This window comes from Notamacropus eugenii, chromosome 6, assembly GCF_028372415.1.
Source record: "Notamacropus eugenii isolate mMacEug1 chromosome 6, mMacEug1.pri_v2, whole genome shotgun sequence".
In the NCBI taxonomy this organism is placed as follows: Eukaryota; Metazoa; Chordata; class Mammalia; order Diprotodontia; family Macropodidae; genus Notamacropus; species Notamacropus eugenii.
Genome location: NC_092877.1, coordinates 184,987,735 through 185,012,857, shown reverse-complemented (window position 1 = coordinate 185,012,857; position 25,123 = coordinate 184,987,735). Strand labels below are relative to the sequence as shown.

Below are 25,123 nucleotides of genomic sequence, written 5' to 3'. Positions count from 1 at the left end.
TTTTAATCGCAGTTCCTTTGACTTCTGGAATATCCTATTTGAAGCCCTTCGATCCCTTAATGTAGAAGCTGCCAGATCCTGTGTTATCTTGATTGTATTTCCACAGTACTCGAATTGTTTCTTTCTAGCTGCTTACAATATTTTCTCATTGACTTGGGAACTCTGAAATTTGGCCACAATATTCATAGGAGTTTCTTTTTTTGGATCTCTTTCAGGAGGTGACTGGTGAATTCTTTCAATATTTAATTTGATCTCTGATTCTAGAATGTCAGGGAAATTTTCCTTGATAATTTCATGAAAGGTAATGTCTAGGCTCTTTTCTTGATCATGGCTTTCAGGTAGTCTCATAATTTTTAAATTGTCTCTCTTGAACCTATTTTCCAGGTCAGTTGCTTTTGCAATGAGATATTTCATATTATTTTATTTTTTCACTCTTTTGGTTTTGTTTTGTAATTTCTTGGTTTATCATATAGTAATTAGCTTCCCTCAGCACAATTCTCATTTTAAAGAACTATTTTCTTCAGTGACCTTTTGAACCTCCTTTTCCATTTGGCTGATTCTGCCTTTTAAAACCTTCTTCTCGGTGCGGAGGCAAGATGGTGGAGTAGAAAGACGCACGAATGCTACCTCCGAACCCACTGCCCATAAAATACCTGTAACAAAAAGAACCACGGGCAAATTCTGGAGCAGCAGAAGCCACAGAACGAAGAGGAGGAGATTTCTGCTCCAGAGAGCCTGAAAACCTCTCGCAAAAGGTCCCTCGCGCCCCAGACCCAGAGCAGAGCCCAACCCTGCCTCGGTGGCGCAGAGCTGAAAGGAGCAGATCCGACCAGGCTTCAGGGATGGAATCTCCAGCAGCCATGAGGGTCCCTCCACCCACAGGTGACAAGGGTCGGTGAGAGGGTCTCTTTGGTGGGTCGAGAGGGGAGGGGGTGCCCCCATACTTCAGGCCCCCTTGGGAGGCAGCAGCGGAGGCGGGAGCAGACCAGGGCTCCCCAAGCAGGCAGGAGCCTGGATCCACTGTTGAAGGTCTCTGCATAAACTCCCGGAGGGAACGGAGCCCGTGAGGTGGCCCTGCCCTGACTTGAGCACCTGAACTTAATCTCACACTGAACAGCAGCCCTGCCCCCGCCCAAAGCCCTGAGGCTGGGGAGCAGCATTTGAATCTCAGGCCCCAAGTGCTGGCTGGGCGGATCTGGAGGCAAGGTGGGGTGTGGAGAGGGCACTCAGAAGTCAACTCACTGGCTGGGAAAATGCCCAGAAAAAGGAAAAAAAAAATAAGACTATAGAAGGTTACTTTCTTGGTGAACAGGCATTTCCTCCCTTCCTTTCTGATGAGGAAGAACAATGCTTACCATCAGGGAAAAACGCAGAAGTCAAGGCTTTTGTATCCCAGGCCACTCAATGGGCTCAGGCCATGGAAGAGATCAAAAAGGATTTTGAAAATCAAGTTAGAGAGGTAGAGGAAAAACTGGGAAGAGAAATAAGAGACACGCAGTCAAAGCATGAACAGCAGGTCAGCACCCTGCCTAAGGAGACCCAAAGAAATGCTGAAGAAAATAACACCTTAAAAAAATAGGCTAACTCAATTGGCAAAAGAGGTTCAAAAAGCCACTGAGGAGAAGAATGCTTTCAAAAGCAGAATTAGCCAAATGGAATAGGAGATTCAAAAGCTCACTGAAGAAAATAGTTCTTTCAAAATTAGAATGCAACTGATGGAGGCTAATGACTTTATGAGAAACCAAGAAATCACAAAACAAAACCAAAAGAATGACAAAATGGAAGATAATGTGAAATATCTCATTGAAAAAACAACTGACCTGGAAAATAGATCCAGGAGAGACAATTTAAAAATTATGGGCCTACCTGAAAACCACGATCAAAAAACAGCCTAGACATCATCTTTCATGAAATTATCAAGGAAAACTGCCCTGAGATTCTAGAACCAGAGGGCAAAATAAGTATTCAAGGAGTCCACAGATCGCTGCCTGCAAGAGATCCAAAAAGAGAAACTCTTAGGAACATTGTGGCCAAATTCCAGAGTTCTCAGGTCAAGGAGAAAATATTGCAAGAAGCTAGAAAGAAAAAAATCAAGTATTGTATAAATACAATCAGGATAACACAAGATCTAGCTGCTTCTACATTAAGGGATCGAAGGGCATGGAACAGAATATTCCAGAAGTCAAAGGAACTAGGACTAAAACCAAGAATCACCTACCCAGAAAAACTGAGTATAATACTTCAGGGGGAAAATTGGTCTTTCAATGAAATAGAGGTCTTTCAAGCATTCTTGATGAAAGACCAGAGGTGAAAACAAAATTTGACTTTCAAACATAAGAATGAAGAGCAGCATCAAAGAGTAAATAGTAAAGAGAAGTCATAAGGGACTTTACAAAAGTTGAACTGTTTACATTCCTACATGGAAAGACAATATTTGTAACTCTTGAAACTTTTCAGTATCTGGGTACTGGGTGGTATTACACACACACACATGCACACGCACACGCACACACACATAGAGACAGAGTGCATAGAGTGAATTGAAGAGGATGGGATCATATCTTAAAAAAATGAAATCAAGCAGTGAGAGAGAAATATATTGGGAGGAGAAAGGGAGAAATGGAATGGGGCAAATTATGTCTCATAAAAGAGGCAAGTAAAAGATTCATTAGTGGAGGGATAATGAGGGGAGGTGAGAGAAAAACATGAAGTTTACTCTCATCACATTCCACTAAAGGAAGGAATAAAATGCACACTCATTTTGGTATGAAAACCTATCTTACAATACAGGAAAGTGGGGGAATAAGGAGATAAGCAGGGTGTGGGGGATGATGGAAGGGAGAGTATGGGGCGAGGGGGCAGTTTGAGGTCAACATTCATGGGGAGGGACAGGATCAAAAGAGAGAAGAGAAGTAATGGGGGACAGGATAGGATGGAGGGAAATATAATTAGTTCTTACACAACACTACTATTATGGAAGTCATTTGCAAAACTACAGAGATTTGGCCTATATTGAATTGCTTGCCATCCAAAGAGAAGGGGTGGGGAGGGAGGGAGGAAGAGAAGTTGGAACTCAAAGTTTTAGGAACAACTGTCAAGTACTGTTCTTTCCACTAGGAAATAACAAATAAAGGTAAAGGGGCATAGGATGGAGAGAAGGGCAGAGAGGGATGATAGAAGAGAGGGCAGATTGGCAGACAAGGGCAATTAGAACGCTAGGAGTTTTGCGGTGGGGGGAGGGGACATAAGGGGAGAAAATTTTGAACCCAAAATTTTGTGAAAATGAAAGTTAAAAGTTAAAAAAAACAAACTTCTCCTCATTGGCTTTTTGGATGTCTTTTTCCAATTGAGTTAGCCTATTTTTTATAGCATTTTTCTTCAGCATTTTTGGGGTCTCCTTTAGCAAGCTGTTGACCTGCTTTTCAAGCTCTTCCATAGCCTGAGCCCATTGCACCTTCATTTTGGAGGTACTGAATGCAGAAGTCTTAACTTCCTGTGACAATATGCATTTTTCTTTCTCATGTGACAGGATGGAAGGAAGTACCTGTTCACCAAGACAGTAATCTTCTGTGGTCTTATTTTTTTTTCCTTTCTTGGGCATTTTCCCAGGCAGTTACTTGACTTCTCAATCCTTTGTCAAGAGGAGAGCCCTAGTGCTCCTCCTCACCCCAGGTCCATGCTCAGCACTGAGATTCAAATCAGCTGCTCAATTCTCCTAGGAGCTTTTAGGAGGAGGCAGGGTCACCACTCAGGGCTGAGGTTCAGATCAGCTGCTCAGTTCCCCCAGGGACTTTAAGCTGAGCTGCTCCCAAAATGGAAGCTGCTGCCTCACTAGGCCATTGTTAGGCAGTGCTGCTGCCGCCACTGCTTGGGGCCTGTGCTGGGGGAAACGCTGCTGGGAAGGCACTCTCACTGACCTTTAAAGCTTTCTTTGAAACTTGTGAATTGAGGGATCTAAGGCCCTCTCTGTTGGGGATGCTGCCCTAGATACCTGTTCTGGTCTTGTTCTTTCTGGTGTTGTGTGGCCAGGTCTGGGTTCCAGTCTGCTCATTGTCCCTTGGGATAGACCTTTCCTATCATTCTTCCTGGTTACCTTTGGCTGGAAATCTCTTTCACTCTGTCTTCCTGTGGTTTCTAATGCTCTAAAATTTGTTGAGAGTCAATTTTTACCCGTATTTTATGGGCTGTGGAGGAAGAGCTATATTATGTCTATCTTTCTACTCCACCATCTTGGATCCACCCCCTCCATGCGATTTTTAACAGGGAATAACAACATAAACAACAACAGAAAAGGGAAATAACAACCTCTATTTTAAATACAAAATGTCATATAATTGTAATTATGCAATTACGTGTAAATAATTATATTACATAATTGTAATAATTATTATAATAAATATAAGTATAATTATAATACAATTTTATAAGCTTTTAAGGGTAGCTTGTAGACATCTTATAGGATAAGAAGGAATGGATTAGTTGTGACCTATTGTATTGGAGAGAGCACCACATGGATGAGATTACAGATTCTTTGAAGAACTTAAAGTGGAAAGGTTCTGTGATACTATTATCTTTCCTTGCTTTTTGGACACTTATTTTCTGTAAATCACATTTGTTTTCACCATTACTACTATACTATGTTATTTCACATTTGTCATTCATGACTTATTCTTACCTATATTTTGTGTGCAAACTAAATTCCATTTCTGTTCATTCTATTTTTCTAAATTACTTAAAATTTCCTTAATTCCCTTGATGATTACTTTTTTCTCCTTAGGATTCTGAGAGTTGGCTTTTAAATATGCACATCCTGTATTTTTTTCTTAGAGTGTGATAGTTAAAAGTAATCATAAAAAGGGATGCTATGTAACTGTGAAAGAATATCTTTTCTAGTTATTCAATCAAGATAGCAGTGTAGCAGGAAGAGGCACAATGTGCTCCTCTCCTAAAAATTCTCCAAACGAATCTAGAAAAAAACTAATATGGATCTTGATATGGAAATAAGATAAAAAGTCAAATTCAGTCATTTATTCAGCCCAGGTTGCCATAGGAAGATTGACTGAGGTTTTTGAAAACAGGGAACCCCTTGGATATTTCTCTCCATTGTGTTCTTATCCATGTCTACAGTTTGCATCTAATTAGATATAGATATAGTGGGCCATGGGAATTTTTGTTATTTTTTTTTTTGTGTTGGCTAAGTCACCAATCAGAACTACATATCCATAGGACAGTTGTTTCAAAATTGAACAGATTAAGTCACTCAGGGCTTGGTTTTAGAAATAATACCTTTTCTTTCTTATATTTATCACATTGTACTTAGAAGTATAACTGTATTTGTATATGTCTTATCTTTTCTATTAGGTTATAAGCTTCTTGAGTGTAAGGATATGTCTTATAATTCAGTGTAGATGGCAATGAGCCTATCGTGGTCCATGGAAGATAAGTATTTACTTATTAACTATTTATGAGATTAAACTGAACCTGTCAAACAGCCATTATTATGTTATATATACATATATATGCATATGTATCTATGTACATATCTGTATAAATCTAGATATCTATATATGTGTGTGTATGTGTGTTGTGTGTATATATAAATATGTAGATATTGATATATACACACATAACACACATACATACATTTATGTGTGTATGTGTGCATATGTATGTATATGTATATGTGTGTGTGCGTGTTTCTGTGTACGGACATATACACACATAATGTGTATGCATATATATTCGTTCAGCCAGGGCTTCTATTTGCTGAATTTTGAAATAATTTTAGTATGTTTTTCTTTCTATAAGTAATTGCTGCTTGTTTTAGTATGGCTATACCTTTCTGCAATGTGTTTCACAAATAACACATGGGAGGCATGGAGTTTTTGGACTCCAGACTCTAGCTGTTTCACCCTTGATTTGGTCAAATAGGAAGGACAAGAAGAAAGCTTCAAACGGGTTATAACCTTACTTTATTCTATTCTTATGTTCTCAAGAGGAAGTTGCTGATAATAGGAGAAACAAATCCTACAACACTTCCTAATCACCCTTCTTGTAGGGGCCAATAAAATCAGGGTGGGCAACTACCCCTACTCAAATCCAATCAAGACAGGCACAGCACTCCATTTTGTTTTCTCTGCTAATTCTCCTCAAGCCCCAACAGAGCTGGTTGAGGAAGATATATGAATTCATCTTTCCATTACCCAAATCCCAAGTGGGTTCTCCTTTCACTGACCAGTGTTCACTTCTTTTATATGGCAACGGACAAAGGAGGCATCTTGCCAACATTAAACACATAGAGTAACCTTAGCAATATCTTCATTCAGTGCAAGGGTAGTAAATATCCCATTATGTCACCTCATATCTCACTGCACAATCTCAGTAGGACAACTTATCACTATGATTCTAGGAATGACTATTTAGGTCCTTGGGGCTAATCTCGGAGTTATTATTTAACATCTGGAAACTAGACATTGCCATGGTCATGGATCCTGACAAACTAAACTCTAAAAAGTACAACAAAATTCTTCTTACTTATTCATTGGTAGCATCTTTTTGGTGTTCCATGTAAGTTGAGGGGATTTGTACTCATACAGGACCTTGCACTCTCTCTCCTAGCATCTCTCATCAGCCATGGGAAATCATTTTTTTTAAATCAGACCAAATCTATAATGTTGAAAATTTTAAAAAAATGAATAATTATTTAGCAACTTCAGATGTTGTAGGAAGGCAATTTTGGGGCTATTAACTTGGCCCCAGTTTGATATTATAAGAATGAATATATTGTTGGTTGTAAAGTTAATTTTAGCTCCTCTAAAAATTCGAAACTGATGTATTTTAAGAAGAAAAGCACATATAATATCATTTTCAATCTTGTAGATTGAAGTATAAATGCCATCTGTGGAATGATTTTTTTCTGTAAAATTATATATTACATGAAGATTTGTGTAGAATGTTTCACATTATGACGAGATATAAACTGTTTCTTTACCAAAACAGAAATCACATTGTTTATACAGAAAATCAGACATTTCCAGCTTGATACAAAATTCTGTGGTTTCTCCTACCCCATTTCTCCTCCCATTACTTACTCATGTAAATGAAAGTGCCTCACTTTAGTCAATGTTTATCCCCATACGTTTTCTCAAATTACACCCAAAGACACTCTACCTGGAAAATTCTCAGGATAAATAGTGGAAGGGAGAAGAATTATACGAGTAAATATTCCTTATTGAAAATTCAAAAGTCCCAGAAATTGCCTGTCAGTTTTTGCATTTCAATAGTTTATTTTCTTCTTAACAAGAAACATTTAATGAAAATTATTTTAAAACTAAGTACCACATTCTGTAGTACATTTTAATCAATGCTTAGTAGTCAACCACTAAATGCAAAGCAATTGGCTAGGTGTTGGGAACAGAAAGGAAAAAAAAGACAATGAAGTCCTTTATATTAGGGCAATGCAAAATATGCATAGGCAAATAAATACGAAGTATATTCAAGGTAATAGAAATTATTTTAAGGGGAAACCATATAAACAAATGGAGGGATAAAGAAATGTTTCATGTAGCAGAAGGAAGCTAAGATGGATTTGAAAGAAATTAATAATTATAGTAGGCAGAGCTAAGGAGGAGATATGCATTCCAAGTATACAGAGTCACTTTGGAAAAGAAAAATGAAAATAAAATATTGCATGACAGGAACATATTGCAGACTATTTGGGAGAATGTGAGAAAGGGATTACTATGAAATGAGGAATGTTGTAGAGGGTTTAAAATGCCAGACTGAAGAATCTGTGTCTCAGAGGAAATGGGTAAAACCAATGAGAATATTTGTGTGTGTGTGTGTGTGTGTGTGTGTGTATGTTGTGTATGATGACAGAGTTTTAGGAATATGGTACCTATTTGGAGGATGAATTAGAGGAGGGTATACCTTCTAGCAAGTATACCAAATAAGAAGCTATTGTTTTAATCCAAATGAGAGGTTATAAAGTCCTGTACGCTAAGGTTGAATGGACTGAAGGAGATAGATGAAAATACAAAATAATGCTTAACTAACTGAATATGAGAAATACTCAAACAGGAAAAATGAGGTTGACATAAAGGTAATGAACTTTTTGTTGTTACTTAATGTTCTAAGGCTAGTATCCCAAATCTCTGTCTGTTTGTTTGTCTATCTCTCATTCCCCCTTTACCTCTAGCTGTTACTTATGTCACTTGGGAACCTATGGAAAACAACCAAAGACCAGATGAAGGTAGGGAACCTACAGAGAGAAGATTTGGAAAAAGGACGGAGACAAAAGTCTATATTTAGAAGAACTTCATCTACTTCCATTTTTGCTATGTGCTGTAAACTATTCAAATTACTATAGATATTTGGGTGACAAAACATTAAATTATATCATAATATTTTAGATGGATAATCATTAGAAGATATTTGGGAAAAGAACTGCTTTTTCATGGTACATCACCATTTTCTTGGTAATTTATTTATTTAATTTGTTTATTTAGATAGTTATTGCTTCAGCTTGTGTTTATTGACAAATAAAGCACTCTACAGTCAAATACAGTACAGTATTAATGTGGACTTTTTCCAGATTGAAAATAAAAGAGAAATATTGGAATAAGACTGACACTCACAATGTGAGAAGGATGAGGGGCAAGGGGAGCAGTAAGGCCTTCTGCTTGGGAGAGTAGGGACTATTCTGTGAAAAATTTCCTTTCCATCCTAGGTTGTCTCCTCAAAATGAAGGGGAAGAAGTGGCTTATGACTGGAAGCTTCTTCCCACACCCAGGATAAGAGTGACTTACCAGAGGACACCATTGATAAGAATCATATTATTCACTAAAATATATTGGATTTTAGTGGCTGGATTCTTCTTCTGTTAATTTTTGACTTAGTAAGTGTGTGATACAAAGATCCTTTCATGTACAAGATGGAGATGGGGAAAGGGAGGGTGGTTCCTCTGGTCAGAAAAGATGTAGAGGCCCATATACAATGAGAACTTGTACTTAGAGGGACTATGATTGGTGCCTGTTTGTGTGTGTGTATGTGTGTGTGCGTGCGTGTGTGTGTATGAAGGCTGTCTGGATCAATTTAAAACACAGTACTGATATATGTTACTTTTTAATCCCCTATATACAAGATGATCTGCAGTACCTCATGCTAAGACACAGCTGCTCTACCTTTACACACCACCACGGGTGTGCTAAACTGATGTTTCTAAGTGTGGAGGAAAATAAATTTAATACAAAGTTTATTTAAGAAGAGATTTTAATATTTGGGGTTTTTTTGTGGGGGAGATGTTTTAGCAGTATAAAACCTCTAATAGCTAAGAATGGAAGACACCAATAACAGTTGCATATCTAATGGATCCATGCAGGGGCAGGGAAGGGAGAGTGCTGAAATCACCCACAACAACGTCTTCAAATACCCTTTTATGGAGCTGACAGCCCACATATATTGTTGACGAAACCTGGACCTGGGTACCAATCATTCAGTACAATGACCACATTATCTTTCTTGAAAAAAGATTTCAGCTTTACCAACTTTCGTGGTAAAGTTAACCATGAGTTCCACATCTTCAGCGCATGACTCACGAACAAGGTCCCTGCACAGCACAGGAAAGATGCCTCAGTAGAGATGAGCCTGGTGCACACCTGAGGACAACGAGTAATAGCTATGATGGGGGCTCAGGAATGGTACCTGATAAGCAGACCTTCCAGACTTAGTAAAAACAATAAAGGCCCCACTGAAACGCTTGAAGAAAGGCTCTACAGCACTCACAGCAGCAGCTTCAGAGAGATCCTTAGTTATTGGGGGCCCAGACCGCGAAGATCCTCAAACAAATGAGAATAAAAGATGGCAGCCTCTGCCACTCAGGCAGTCAAGTGTTGCATGCACACTGATTCTACTGGATAGTGCCCTTTGGTAGTATCCCCAGACAGCATGACACAATCAGCTTCATCTAGGACAGAATTGGGTACATCACTGCCTTTAGTCCTTGTGGAGTGTGGCTTCTTAATCATGCTCTTGAGCACGTGAGTGGCACAAATATTCTATTACACCTTCCAATCATCATTTTCTGAGCAATGAAGTCCTTATCTGCAGGGAACTCAATACCTAGGTCCCCCCAAGCAGCCATGATAACATCACTGGCTTCTAGGATCTCATCAAATCTTTGCACTGCTTCATGATTTTCAATGTTGCCGATGATCTTGATGTTTTTTCCTTTCTCTCCCAGAACCTTTCTGACTACATGGGCATCATCTGCCTCTCAGATGAAATATGTGAATACCATATCCACCCCTTGCTCTAGTCCAAAGTGAAGATCTTGGATATTCTTCTGAGACACAGCAGGCAAGTTTAGACAAATGATACATTCTACAACCAAATAGAATGCAATAGCTGAAGAGCTGTCCCAGGAAGGTTGACATTCTTCTTTCTGTCCAGTATGCTGCCATTCTCCACCTCAGTTAAAAGGAAATTGGGACCTCTCTCATTCACAACAAGAGAAGTGGGCCCATGATCTACAAAGATTTTGCTACCACCATCCACCACCTTGCAAATGCTTTTGTAGTCTACCATGGGACATTTTCGTCACATTTCTCCATGTAGGCTTCATCCAAGTTGACTTTGAGAGTGTTGCCCTTTTTTAGCTCCACTTTGGCTGTGCCACTGCCATTGATGAGTTCAGTTTAGATTTCTGCTCTTTGGTGTCCAAGGCTATAGCAACAGGGTGGTAACTGATAGTATCAGAAGAACAGCTCTCTGCGACTGCTTGAACATTTTTGATAGTCTCTGCATGGTACTCATGAGTTCCATAGGAGAACTTTAGATGAGCCATGTTCATTCCTTCTTTAATCATCTTTTTTAACTTGTCTACCAGTCCGGAGACTAGGCCAATCGTACAGATGATACTGGTGTTTTGGGCAATGATAGGCTCTTAGTCGATGTCCAAATGACACATATGTTCCATGTCAACCATGGCAGCAAAAAGCTACTGGTTCTGAGGAGTTGTGAATGTCATTTCATTGCCTGTTTTACCCAACTCCATGTTGCTATGATCTTCTGGATTTTTCTTACTTCTTCCACTTAACCTCTGTGACCCAAACTGTAAAGTACACCCTGCAGAGTAGAATTAGCTGTACCTTCAAGGGCTCATGCTGCAAGCATCTCCTTCCAAAGAGTTGTAAATGCAATGTCGCCCTCTCCAGTGCGAAGCTCTTTCTGCCCTTCTTGGTATTTTAATCAGCCTGGTTTATCTGCTCCATGATGCCATTAAGGCCAGTCACTTTCCTCAAAATTTTCCTTAAATGTCTTACGTAAATTCAAATAACTAAAAAATGGGAAAGATAAGATATTGAATGTACATCATCACTCTTTTAGTACACTGGTAAGTATAACACATGATACTATCTCTCATCTCGTATTGAAACTTTAAGATCAAAATTGTACACATTTACATATACATACAAAGTTTCCATATTTCCGTTTTCTAACATTTCTGGATTTGTGTGACATTATAGCTTTGAACTTCATGTTATTTTGTTTCTCCTTTTAAGCTCTGAGTGGAGATGGGATGGGTTAGAGATAATACAAAGCCCAGGTTATCTGAAATGTATAGATGGTTAAGCATAATCAATAGTTTTATTTGAAAACAAGTATGGAATTTATCTATGCAATGTTTATACATTGGGAAATACTGAATCACTAAAGAAGCTCTCTAGTCTCTTTAGACATCTTTTTAATATTAATTTAATTTATTTTTAGTGTTCTACAATCACTACCATAAAATGTAGATTTTTTTCCACTTACCTACCCCTCACCACTCCCCTCCCTCCCCAAGACGACATAAAATTCTATATAGGGTCCACACATACATTCTTATTGAATACATTTTCGCTATAGGCATGTTGTACAGAAGAACTAAAATAAGAGGGAGAAATCATATAACAAACCAAAATACTAAACACACACACACACACACACACACACACACACACACACACAGAAATGATCTGCTACAATCTGCAATTGAATTCCATAGTTCTTTCTCTGGATGTGGAGGTATTTTACCTTAGAAGATCATGGGGAATTCTTTTTTTAAGTCCTTGAATTGCAATGAAGATCCAAGTCTATCATAAAAAATGCTCGCACACTGTGGTCATTGCTGTGCACAAACTTGTCCTGGTTCTGCTCCTTTCGCTCAGCATGAGATCATATAAGTCTTTTCAGGGCTCTCTAAAGTCTCCCTGTTCATCATTTCTTATAGTGCAATAGTATGCCATTACATTCATATATCATAATTCATTCAGCCATTCCCCAATTGATGGACATTTCCTTGATTTCCAGTTCTTGACCACTACACAAAGCGCTGCTATAAATATTTTTATGTATGTGGGACCCTTTCCCACTTTTATGATCTCTTGGGGATACAGTACTAGAAGCAATATTGTTGGGTCAAAGGGTATGCATATTTTTGTAACCCTTTGGGCATAGTTCCAAATCTCTCTCCAGAATGGCTGGACGAGCTTACAGCTCCGCCAAAAATGAATCAGTGTTCCAAATCTCCCATATCCCCTCCAACATTTATCATTTTCCTGTTCTGTCATGTTTGCCAATCTCATAGGTGTGATGTGGTACCTCAGAGTTGTTTTGATTTACATCTCTCTAATCAAAAGTGATTTAGAGCATTTTTTTCATATAATTGTAGATGTCTTTAATTTCTTCCTCTGAAAGTTGCCTGTTCATATCCTTTGACCATTTATCAATTTGACTCAGTTCTCTATATATTCCAGAAGTGAGGCCTTTATCACAGAGATTAGCTGCAAAAATTATTTCCCAATATATTATATCCCTCTGAATTTTGGTTGCATTGGGTTTGGTTGTGCAAAAACTTTTCAGTTTAATGTAATCAAAATTATTCATCATAATCTTTTCTATCACTTCTCTAGCCAAAAATTCTTCCCTTCTCCATAAATCTGATAAATACACTGTTCCTTCCTCCTCCAGTTTATCCAGGATATCAATATTTATACCTAGATCATGTATCCATTTGGACTTTATTCTTGTGTACAGGGTCAGGCATTGGTCTATGCCTAGTTTCTACCACACTGTTATCCAGCTTTCCCAGCCATTTTTGTCAAGCAGTGAGTTCTTATCCCAGAATCTGGGGTCCCTGGGTTTATCAAACAGGAGATTGTTATATTCGCTGCCTGCTGTGTCTTGAGTATCTAGCATATTCCACTTGTCCATCCTTCTGTTTCTTAGCTAGTACCAAGTGGTTTTCATAATTGCTGCTTTACAATACAACTCCAGATATGGCAGCTCTAGGCCACCTTCTGTAGCATTTTTTTCATTAGTCTTTTTGATATTCTGGACCTTTTGTTCTTCCAGATGAAATTTTACATTATTTTATCCAGGTCTAGAAAATAATTATCTGATGATTCAATTGCTAATGCACTCAAAATGTAAATTAATTTAAGTAGAATTGTCATTTTTCTTACATTGGCACAGCCTACCCATGAGCAACTGATGTTTTCCCACTTACTTAGATCTGACTTTATTTGTGCAAAAAGTGTCTTTTAATTATGTTTTTATAGTCCCTGGGTTTCTTTTGGCAGGTAAACTCTCAAGTATTTTATAGTGTATACCCTAGCTTTAAATGGGATTTCTCTTTCTATCTCTTGCTGTTGGACTTTATTAGTAACACGTAGGAATGAAGAAGATTTGTGCAGTGCAAATCTGCAAAAGTTGTTCATTATTTCAAGTAGTTTTTTTTACTTGAATCTCTGGGATTCTCTAAGTATATCACCATATCATCTCCAAAGAGTGAAAGCTCAGTTTCTTCTTTGCCTATTTTTATTCTTTAATTTCTTTATCTTGTCTGATTGTTACAGCTAACATTTCTAGTACCATGCTGAACAATAGTGGTGAAAATGGACATCCTTGTTTCACCCCTGATCTTTTTGGAAATGCATCTAGCTTATCTCCTTTGCATATAATGTTTGTTTAAGGTATTAGATAGGTACTGCTTATTATTTTATGGATTGTTCCCTTTATTCCTACATTCTCCAGCGTTTTTAATGGGAATGGGTGCTGTATTTTGTCAAAATCTTTTTCTGCACTTATTTAGATAGTCGTGTCGTATCTGTTAGATTTTTAGTTGATATGATCGATAATGCTAATAGTTTTCCTATTATTGAACCAGTCCTGCATTCCTGGTATGAATCCTACCTGATCATAATGTATTATTCTTGCGATAAGATGCTGTATTCGTTTTGCTAAAATCTTATTTAAATTTTTTGCATCCATATTCATTGGAGAAATTGATCTATAATTTTCTTTCTCTCTTTTGTCTTTTCCTGCTTTAGGTATCAAAACCATATTTGTATCATAAAAAGAATTTGGGAGGACTCCTTATTGCCCAATTTTCAAAAAATAGGCTGTATGGCATTGGAATTAACTGTGTCGTAAATGTTTGAGGGAATTCAAGTGTAAATCCATCCAGCCCTGAAGATTTTTTCCTAGGGAGTTCATAGGTGACTTGTTCAATTTCTTTTTCTGAGATGAGATTGTTTAAGTAATCAACTTCCCTCCTGGGTAATTTAAATTTTTTAAAATACTCATCCATCTCCTTTAGATTGTCGAATTTATGGGCATAAAGTTGGGAAAAGAAATTTTTAATTATTGTTTTAATTTCCTCCTCACTGGAGATGAGCTCACCCCTTTCATTTTTGATATTAGTAATTTGATGCTTTCTTTCCTTTTTAAATCAAATTTACCAAAGTTTTATCATTTTTTTTTAGTTTTTCCATAAAATCAACTATTGCTTTTAATTATTAATTCAATAGTTTTATTAATTTAAATTTTATTAAGCTCTTCTATGGTTTTAAGTATTTCTAATTTAGTATTAACGTAGGGATTATGAATCTGTTTTTTTTCTAGCTTTTTCAGCTGCATGCCCAAGTCATTGATCTCCTCTTTCTCTCTTTAATTTATGCAGGTATTCAAAGATATAAAGATTCCCATAAGAACTGCTTTTGCAGTATCCCGTAAGATTTGTTAGGTTGTCTCATTGTTGTCATTCTCTTCAATGAAGCTGTTAATTGTTTCTGTGGTTTGTTGTTTAACTCAGTCCTTCTTTAGTGTTAGATTATTTACTTTCCAATTGATTTTTGGTTTATTTTGTCATGACCTTTTATTACAAGTAATTTTTATTGCATTGTGATCTGAGAAGGATGCATTGATTATCTCTGCCTTTCTGCACTGGATTATGAGGTTTTTATGTCCCAGTACATGATCAGTTTTGGTATATGTGCCATGTATCGCTGAGAAAAAGGTATATTCCTTTCTATTCCCATTCAATTTTCTCCAGAGATCTATCATATCTACTTTATCCAGAGTTTTACTTATTTCCTTACCCTCTTTCTTGTTTATTTTGAGGTTAGATTTATAAAGTTCAGAGAGGGGTAGGTTGAGGTCCCCCACTAGTTTAGTTTTGCTGTCAATTTCTTCCTTCAACTCCCCCAACCTCTCCCCTAAGCATCTGGATGCTATACCACTTGGAGCATACATGTTTAGTAATGATATTGCTTCGTTGTCTATGGTGCCTTTTAGCACGCTATAGTTTCCTTTCTTATCTCTTTTGATTAGATCTATTTCTGCATCTGTTTTGTCTGAGATTAGGATTGCTGTTCCTGCTTTTCTTACATCAGCTGAAGCACAATATATTCTGCACCAACCTTCTCCCTTCGCCCTGTGAGTATCCCCCCGTTTCATATGTGTTTCTTGTAAACAGCATATTGTTGGATTATGACTTTTAATCCATTCTGCTGTCCATCTCCATTTTATGGGAGAGTTCATTTCATTCACATTCACTGTTATGATTACAATCTCTGTATTTCCCTCCATGCTCTTTTCCACCGTTTGTGCTTTTAATTCTCCAGTCTCCCTTTCCCTCCTCAACAGGTTTCACTTTTCACCACCACCTCCTACAGCATTCCCTTCCTTGTTTTAGCCCCTCTCCCTTTTACTCACCTTTACCCTTACTGCATCTGTCCTCTCTTTTAATTTCCTCTCCCGTTTCTTCTCCTTTCCCCTCCCACTGCCTATAGAGGTAGTTAGAATTATGTTCGTAATTATGTTTATCATTCCCTCCTTGAACCAAATCAGATGAGAGTACCTCTCAAATAATGCTCATCTCTCTCCTCTCTTTCCCTCTATTTTTTCTTCTTCCTGTGATGTAATTTCCCATATTCTGCTTCCTCCTTTTGACAAGTCCTGATACAATCCTTTCCAATGCTTAAATCATATTTGTATGAATACATCATTTACTGTATACCCTTTCCCTCTATCTATATCCCTTTTATGTTTCATAATAGATGTACGATTCTCAAGATTAGCAGTTATCATCTTCTCTTATAGGGAGGGAAACAGTTTGCCCAAATTGAGCAACGCGTTTTTGTTTTTATTTTTCCCCCCTGTTTAACTTTTTATGCCTCTCTTGAGACCTGAGTTTGAAGATTCAATTTTCTATTAAGTTCTGGCGTTTTTGTCAGGAAGATCTGGAAATCCCTTACTCCTTCGAATGACCATCTCCTTGCCTGAAATGTTATGCTGAACCATGCTGTGTAGTTGATCTTTGGTTTTAGTCCCAACTCCTTTGCCTTACAGAATATTGGCTTCCAATTCCTTCGATCTTTTAATGTAGAAGGTGAAAGTTCCTGTGTGATCCTGGCTGTAGCTCCTCAATATATGAATGGTTTCTTTCTGATTTCCTGTAGTATTTTCTCCTTCACTTGAAAGTTCTGGAATTTGGCAACAATATTTCTTGGGGTTTTGAGTTTTGGATCCCTGTTGGGAGATGAACAGTGGATTCTTTCAATGACAATTTTGTCCTCTGTATCTAGCACTTCTGGGCAATTTTCCTTGATGATTTTCTGAAAGATATTGTCCAGAGTCTTTTCTTTTTCATTGTGGTTTTCTCGCAGGCCAAAAATTCTTAAATTTTCTCTACTGGATCTATTTTCCAGGTCAGTTGTTTTTTCAACTAGATATTTTACATTTTCTTCTATCTTTTCATTCTTTAAACTTTGTTTGACTAATTCTTGCTGTCTCATAGAGTCACTAGTTTTTACTTGCCCAATTCTAATTTTAATCAAATTGTTTTCTTCCGTTAACTTTTGCATCTCCTTTTCCATCTATCCAATTTTTCCTTTTAAGGAATTATTTTCTCCAGTTCATTTTTGAACTTCCTTTTTCATTTGTTCAATTTTCCTTTTTTTTTTAAATTTTATTTTATTTTTTTATTTAATTAAATTTATTTATTTAACTTTTAACATTCATTTTCACAAAATTTTCGGTTACAAATTTTCTCCCCTTTTATCCCCTCCCCCCCCAAACACCAAGCATTCTAATTGCCCCTATGACCAATCTGCTCTCTCTTCTATCATCCCTCTCTGCCCTTGTCTCCGTCTTCTCTTTTGTCCTGTAGGGCCAGATAGCTTTCTATACCCATTTACCTGTATTTCTTATTTCCTAGTAGCAAGAACATTACTCGACAGTTGATCCTAACACTTTGAGTTCCAACTTCTTTACCTCCCTCCCTCTCCACCCCTTCCCTTGGAAGGCAAGCAATTCAATATAGGCAAAATCTGTGTAGTTTTGCAAATGACTTCCATAATAGTTGTGTTGTATAGGACTAACTATATTTCCCTCCACCCTATCCTGTCCCCCATTACTTCTATTCTCTTTTGATCTTATCCCTCCCCATGAGTGTAGACCTCGAATTGCACTCTCCTCCCCATGCGGTCCCTTCTATCATCCCCCCCACCCTGCTTGTCCCCTTACCCCCGACTTTCCTGTATTGTGAGATAGGTTTTCCTACCAAAATGAGTGTGCATTTTATTCTTTCCTTTAGTGGAATGTGATGAGAGTAGACTTCATGTTTTTCTCTCACCTCCCCTCTTTATCCCTCCACTAATGAGTCTTTTCTTGCCTCTTTTATGAAAGATAATTTGCCACATTCAATTTCTCTCTTTCTCCTCGCAACATATTTCTCTCTCACCACTTGATTTCATTTTTTTTTAAGATATGATCCCCTCCTCTTCAATTCACTCTGTGCACTCTGTCTCTATGTATGTGTGCGTGTGTGCATGTGTGTGTGTGTACTCCCACCCAGTACCCAGATACTGAAATGTTTCAAGAGTTACAAATATTGTCTTTCCATGTAGGAATGTAAACAGTTCAACTTTAGTAAGTCCCTTATAACTTCTCTTTGCTGTTCACCTTTTCATGGTTCCCTTCATTCTTGTGTTTGAAAGTCAAATTTTCTTTTCAGCACTGGTCTTTTCATCAAGAATGCTTGAAAATCCTCTATTTCATTGAAAGACCAATTTTTCCCCTGAAGTATTATACTCAGTTTTGCTGGGTAGGTGATTCTTGGTTTTAGTCCTAGTTCCTTTGACTTCTGGAATATCCTATTCCATGCCCTTCGATCCCTTAATGTAGAGGCTGCTAGATCTTGTGTTATCCTGATTGTGTTTCCACAATACTTGAATTGTTTCTTTCTAGCTGCTTACAATATTTTCTCCTTGACCTGGGAACTCTGGAATTTGGCCACAATGTTCCTAGGAGTTTCTCTTTTTGGATCTCTTTCAGACGGTGATCTGTGGATTCACTGAATACTTATTTTGCCCTCTGGTTCTAGAATCTCAGGGCAGTTTTCCTTGATAATTTCATGAAAGATGATGTCTAGGCTCTTCTTTTGTTCATGGCTTTCATGTAGTCCCATAATTTTTAAATTGTCTCTCCTGTATCTATTTTCCATGTCAGTTGTTTTTCCAATGAGATATTTCACATTATCTTCCATTTTTCCATTCTTCTCGCTTTGTTCTGTAATTTCTTGCTTTCTCATAAAGTCCTTAGCCTCCATCTGTGCCATTCTAATTTTGAAAGAACTATTTTCTTCAGTGAGCTTTTGAATCTCCTTTTCCATTTGGCTAATTCTGCTTTTGAAAGCATTCTTCTCCTCATTGGCTTTTTGAACCTCTTTTGCCAATTGAGGTAGGCTAGTTTTCAAGGTGTTATTTTCTTCAAAATTTTTTTGCGTCTCCTTTAGAAGGGAGCTGATCTGCTCTTCATGCTTTGACTTCATGTCTCTCATTTCTCTTCCCAGCTTTTCCTCTACCTCTCTAACTTGATTTTCAAAATTCTTTTTGAGCTCTTCCATGGCCTGAGCCCATTGGGTGGGCTGGGACACAGAAGCCTTGATTTCTGTGTCTTTGCCTGATGGTAAGCATTGTTCTTCCTCATCAGAAAGGAAGGGAGGAAATGCCTGTTCACCAAGAAAGCAACCTTCTATAGTCTTATTTCTTTTCCCTTTTCTGGGCATTTTCCCAGCCAGTGACTTGACCTCTGAATATTCTCCTCACACCCACCTAGCCTCCTGATCCTCCCAGCCAGCGTTTGCGGTCTGAGGCTCAAATGCTGCTTCCAGCCTCAGGGCTTTGGGCGGGGGCAGGGCTGCGATTCAGTGTGAGATTAAGTTCCGATGCTCAGGTCGGGGCAGGGCCGCCTCTCAGGCTCAGTTCCCTCAGGGAGTTTATGCACAGACCTTCCACAATGGATCCAGGCTCCTGACCCCTTGGGGAGCCCCTGTCTGCAGCCGCCTTTCAGCTTCTACCTCCCGGGGGAACCTGAGTTATGGGGGCACCCCACTCCCCTCTCGACCCGCCAAAGAGACTCTCTCACTGACCCCCGTCACCGGTGGGTGGAGGGACTTGTGCGGCCACTGGAGATCCCGTCCCTGAAGCCTGCTCGGATCTGTACCTCTCGATGCCGAGGTCGCGGCAGGCCTGGGCTGGGCTCCGCGTCTGCAGGGCAATGGACCTTTTGCGAGAGGTTTGCAGGTCCCTCTGTGGGTGGAGGGACCCACGTGGCCACTGGAGATCCCGTCCCTGAAGCCCGCTCGCATCTTTTTCTCTGGGTGCCGTGACCACGGCAGGGCTGCACTCAGCTCCCAGTCCTGGCGCCCAGTCCACAGCTCGAAGGACCCCCCGCGAGAGGTTTGCAGGTCTTTCCGGAACAGAAATCTTCCTCGCTCCAATGTTCCGTGGCCTCTGGGTGCAGAATTCGCCGTGAGTTACTTCCCTGTAGCCGTTCTATGGGTTGTGGGTTCGGAGCTATGTGTATGTGAGTCTTTCTACTGTGCCATCTTGGCTCTGCCCCCTCAATTTTCCTTTTTAAAGAGATGTTTTCTTCCTGGAATTCTTTTTTCATACTTTTAAGATCGGTGTCCAATTTCTCTTCTCTTTCCTTCTTCAGCTGTTCCAGGAGAGCTTTTTGTGCACGAGAGAAGTTCATAATCCCTTCTGAAGTTTCAGATGGAGGTACAGTCTCACTACTGACCTCTTTGGTATTTGTGTTTTAGTCTTTGTCCCCATGGAACGATTCTATGAATTTTTCACCCTTGTTTTGCTTTTTGCTGCTCATGATGGTGATTGTGTGTTATGGCTTCTGGTTCTTTCGGTTAGAAGCTGCCTAATTTGGTTATCAGCTGAATGGTGTGAAAAAACTAAGAGCAAATGTCTTTTTATCTTTTTGTTTTGTGTTTCCCTGATTAGCCCTGGAGCTAGCTTGTTAAGCATGGGGGAAGGGTGGTCTGGTCAAGGGAGATTTCCTCAGCTGAGTTGAGGCAAAGGAAAGCTCAGGGGTTGGTGATCCCAGCTGCCCTATTGTCTTCCCCTTTTCCCCTGGAGTTCTGAGACACTCCTGTATTGTAATGCAATTTCAACCTTTACTGGGGCTCCTCTTCTAGTGCTGAGGCTCACTTGTGTCCTAGTGTGGCTTTCCACCACCCTAAGACCCCTCTCTTTCTGGTTCTCCTCTGCCATGGTAAGAGGAATCACCCTTAGCTATTTTCCTTGCCTCAAGTGTTATGAGAGTATTTGCTTCCTCTGCTGTTCCCGCTGATCCAGGATTTTACTGAGGAAATATTTTATGGTTCTTTGAAGGTCATCAAGGGGGGAGGAGTGAGCATTTACTTATCACTCTGCCATCCTGGCTCTCGGAATTTGAAGTAGGTGACTTAAAGCCATTTGATCTGTGGGCTGAAAGTCTCGGGAGATGTTGTGGCTGATATCTGAGGCTCTGCCGCTGTCACTCGCTTGTTTCTGTTGGTCTTTCACCCTGGGTTGTCGCTCTGCCGGTTCTGCCTGCTGCTGCCTCTGGTCTCCCAGGGGCCTTCCCCTTTCGCTGTGCTGGACTCACTTGCTGTGCACTGTGGGCTCACCCTGGTGGAACAGATCCTTCCTGTTGACCTTCCAGTCTGTCCTGGGCTGTGAATCTGCCACAGTCTGTCTCCTATTGGATTGTGCACCTCCAAAGTTTGGTCAGATTCTCTCCTTAGAGGTATCTGAAGGAGTTTGTTTAAGAGCTTAGGTGAGTCCTTGCTCTCACTCCGCCCTCTTTATACATCTTAATAGGAGAACCATAGTGTTGCCTGATCAACTTAATTAACTGAATAGAAATCAGTCATTTCAAATGACTGAAAACAAATTTAATTTGGTACGAGAATAGAGACAAACGTTTTGTAGTGAAAGCCCGACTCTGCAAAGAATATGTGATTTCATCAGGATAAAAATTTCTGCCACCAAAGCAGAAATTATTAGTGCCTTGGTAGGTGAATCCAAGGGAGCTTGACTGAGGTAGTCAGAGGTTAGGTAGCTTTCTTAGGATCACACAGATTGTAAGTACCAGAGTTTGGATTTCAGTTTTCTGATTACAAACTTCTCTACTCTACCTCTCTTTACATTTTAGTTAATATTTTTGCAAAATGTAAAGTATGCAACCATAAACATATTGTATAAAATAGATTTATTATGTTTGGTTATTTGTTGTCCTTTCTTTCTGAAGAGGACCAAAATGATATCACTGTGTTGTAGTCAAGGTACAATATGTATAACTATGACTGATCAGAGCAGTATGACCTCAGAGGAATCTACCAAAAGTCACCCCCAAGCAATCCACATGAATATTTGAAATGGAGATTTCTCTAAATTTACACATTTCATGTTACTTTTGAGCTACTGCAATTCCACTTCATTTATAAAGCACATCTCCTTATTTGATGTAGCCATGCCCTGTTGGGTAGAATTTTACCAGAGTCTCCCATGTCTCAAATCAACTCAAAGGTTCTTCAGAGAGACCTTGAAAGTATCTTTGTAACTCTTCTTCTGACCACTACGTGAGTGCCTGCTTTTCTTGAGTTCTCAGTAAAGTAGTCTTGTAGGCAAATGTTCATTTGGCATTTGAACAATGTGGCCAGCCTATTGGACTTGTCATCTCTGTAGCAGAGTTTGAATGAGTTTAACTCAAGAAAGCACCTCCGTGTCTGATATTTTCGTTTTTCAGAAGATATTAAGAATCTTTCTAAGATAACCCAAATGAAAGTTATTCAATTTCCCGGCATAGCACTGGTAGACTGTACAGGCTCCACAAGCATGCACCAATCAAATCAATAAAATGACTCTGTAGATCTTCAGTTTAGTAGGCAGCCTAATATCTTTTTCACCCCACATTTTCCTTTGGAACCTCTCAAACACTGAGCTATTGAATTTGAAAATGCTACAAGCAAAGACTAAAGGGGAGGCAGAGTTGATACATGATTTTTGCTTTCATCTGCAGATGATTGTGCACTCAAGGCAGCCTCTGCAACAAAATATGGATCAATTTTCTGTTGATTGTGTTAATTTTGGTGTAACAATTAACACCAAGAAAGACAGATTCTTCACTATCTAGTAGTATATCTCGCTTACAAGAAACCCTTGGATAAGTATGAGTACTCTAAATAAGTTCACTTATTTCTCAATGCACTTTCCAGGGATGTACTCATGAGTTTGACGCGTGTATTTCCAGTCTTTTGCAGTCTTACCTAATGATCCTACTGTAACTTTACATATACCTCCAGCAGAAATACTGAAATTGATGCTAGAAATATCTGACTCAGAGTATATACTATGATTGGTAAGTCACAAATCCTCACCCTGCTTCAATTTTTTTATCTGTAAAACAGGACTAATAATACCACTTTCTTAGCTGAGTTTTATGGGATCAAATGAGATAAGGCATGCAAACCACTTTGAAAACCTTGTCATAAAGGTTAATCATCATCATCATCATCATCATCATCATCATCATCATCATCATTATTCTCATTGTTGGTGGTGGTGGTGGTGGTGGTGGTAGTAGTGGTCGTATATAGGATATCCCACAAGCCTTTGTGAAGTGTCATTCTTTTTTAACTTTGGGAGTATAAATGTTACAAACTTGGAAAAAGTGAAAGGTTGATTAGAAAAATATTAATGTATTTCTTATTAAAATTTAACATATATAGTTCAGTCAGGTGATGGAGTTGACCAAACAAGATGACTTCTTGTGTGGATAGGCCTTAGAAAGTCATACAGATATTGCTGCACATGAAATGCAGAGTTACAAGATGCCCTCTCTTGTTAAAATTAAAGTTATAAATGTACTTTTCAAAATTATCCAACTTAAAATTATTTTAAATGTAAATAATTAAATTTTTAAATGAATTTTTGAAAGTGTGCAGCATTTATAATTCTGAAGGCGCTACAAAGGAAAATTTCACTAAGACTCTTGGGATATCCTGTACTATTTATAACCTTTCAGTGTAGGTGTTGGAGGTGTGCAGCCTGAAAGTTCAACACATAGAAGGCAATAAAGAGCTTGCAGAAACAATTAAGGGAAATCCTGAGTGCTGAATAAAGTAAAATGTTTGGTGAAAGAATGGGCCTTTGTGAAGCTATTTTGTATATTGTCACGGTTTAATGAATATCAGTTTTGCTGCTCAAGTTCTGAATAGTACTAACTAGCATCACTCTGACAGCTTTTTAAAATGGAAAAAAATAAACAAATAAATGACAGAAGCAAAAGGCTTAAAAAAATCTTAGAATGTCAAACATGTTTGATGGCAAACAGGTCTCTTGAAATGCCATTTAATGAACTCAGTGAAATTAACACAGACTTTATTTCCTTTGAATTTCTTAAACTTTGGAAAGAACATTTAATTTTACTGAACTAAAAATAAATTTGAAAAGTGTGTCATTTTATCAAATAAAAATATTCATATTTTCAAAGTACTGATATGCTCATTAAAGTTAGGTAGTGGAATATTACTATTCAAGACGATAAAGAATGTTTCACATTATTTGAATTGTTGCCCATACTACTATGATAAATTCCTCTTACACCTATGGTTAAAATTCTATCTGAAATCATAATTCAGTAATGGGACTTCTAGATGTTGCTAAAAGCTTTTCCTAATCAGTGACCCCCCAAGGTTCTTTCCTTTTTCCAAACTTAAATAGGTCTTTGTACCATTCCTATGTATTTATTATTGCCACATTTAATGAAATAAGGCAGTTAACCTTTGGGGAAAAGAAACAACAACTTTCATACATAGCCCTAAAGAGAGCAGCAAACTTACTCCTGCAATAAAGCTTTTGGAAGGCAGTGAATAAAATTAGGGAGTGTTAAAGGTTCTGGGCTGGTGTTTTTATCATCTAGTCATTAAAATGGGAGAGAGAGAAAAATTTAAATCAACAAGCATTTTAATGATTACCAAGTACTAGGGACTGTGCTAATCAATGAAGACAGAAAGAACGGTAATACATAGGATTAGTGGGAAATAATCAACAGAGGGAGAACACTAAAATTAAAAAGGGTTAGAGTCTTCCTTTGGATTCATAAAATTTATCAGGGACTCAAAGAAAGTTAGGGAAGGCAGAACTAAGAAGTGAAGAGGGAGATCATGTCAAACATGAGAGAGATCTAATGAAAATTAAGACAATTGGGAAACAGAGATACTTGTTTTAAGGAGAGCTAGGAAGCCAGTGACACTGGATCACAAATTATGTGGAGCACATTGTAAGGTATAAGAAAACTAGAAATGTAACTGAAAGTTAAAGCCAAGGCAGAAGAAAAAAGGCAGGAATTCATGTTAACTCTTCAAAATTTCCATGCAATAAACTTTAAAATAACTCCTCAAATTGAATTCTAGAGCAGCAGAGCCAAGAAAAATACAGAGTGAAACAATTTCCCT

General features: G+C 38.4%; 1 pseudogene; it reads right to left on the bottom strand.

The window, feature by feature from the left end:
* Positions 1–9,434: 9,434 nt before the first annotated feature.
* Positions 9,435–25,123, bottom strand: part of LOC140512212 (pyruvate kinase PKM pseudogene) — a 107,881-nt pseudogene continuing 92,192 nt past the window's right edge.